This window comes from Ceratina calcarata, unplaced genomic scaffold, assembly GCF_001652005.2.
Source record: "Ceratina calcarata isolate Rehan_Ccalc_2016 unplaced genomic scaffold, ASM165200v1 scaffold5053, whole genome shotgun sequence".
NCBI lineage: Eukaryota > Metazoa > Arthropoda > Insecta > Hymenoptera > Apidae > Ceratina > Ceratina calcarata.
The window spans coordinates 1-1,074 of NW_017175016.1; the positions used below are offsets into that span (position 1 = coordinate 1).

The 1,074-nt window shown below is 36.1% G+C and overlaps 1 pseudogene; it reads left to right on the plus strand.

The window, feature by feature from the left end:
* Positions 1–7: 7 nt before the first annotated feature.
* On the plus strand, positions 8–1,066 carry LOC108628165 (cysteine dioxygenase type 1 pseudogene; annotated as a pseudogene).
* Positions 1,067–1,074: the final 8 nt, after the last annotated feature.

Consider the following 1,074-nt stretch of genomic DNA (forward strand, 5'->3'; position numbering starts at 1 on the left):
TATAGTACGTAATTATATTTTCCACCCAACATACGAAACTATGAAAACTGCAATATAGCATACAAGGTATTCAGGATGTACTTAATGTATTAAAATTTTTTACACGAAATACAATGGAAAGTTTAATGTTATTTGAGTATTCAAGTTCTCCACTGTTTTTAAACACTTAGTTTATTAATATAACGTTCAACGTTAAAGTACTTACTTTCTGTCTCTGGTGAATTCTTCATTTAATCACAACTACAATGATGAGAATTTATGGAAAAGATATGACCAAAAAGGATACGACATGATTGCAACTGAACCTAAGTATGCGGAACACCTTAGCCTTAATGGCTATGTGTGTAGCACGTAAATAATCGGTGGTGTTTGTGCGGTGAACGGCTGGCTACTAGTTACACATACTTTTCACGTATGCCCCCCTTCCTTTAACTTACGTTAGACTTGATTCAGAATATCGGTTCTTTGACACACGATACGTACAATTCACGGGTCGAAAGGAATAAACGACAAAAAGGTTTCCCAGCGTTTAGAGACAAACAATGCCTACGCAACTAGGCTACACAGTCGAACTGGATAACAATAAAGTTAATTACTAATCCTTTCAAGACTAAATCATTAAGATTCCGTGTGTTTGCGATCGTGATTCATCGGTCCTTATCCCGTTCAGTTGAGTAAAATAAATTTGTATGGAAACCTAAATGAATCATTGTGCCTAGGTATACAAGGAATTTGGTTGATGAAGGAAATGGAAGATTTAATCTAATGGTACTTTGTTGGGGTGAAGGCCATGGTTCAGCTATACACGATCATGCCAACGCGCATTGTGTTATGAAAATTCTTCAAGGCGAATTGTGCGAGGTATTGAACGAAAATAGTCAAATTTTCACGTATGCGTATATGATAAAAATTTATTGAAAATGCTTGACATTCTATATAGACGCGATACGCGTGGCCTACGAAGTGTAAAAATCAAACAGAAGAGCCGGAAGAACTCAAAGAGCTGGAGCGAAACACTGTCGGTTTGAATGAAATATGTTACATCAATGGTAATGGTCACCAAATTGTTAATAA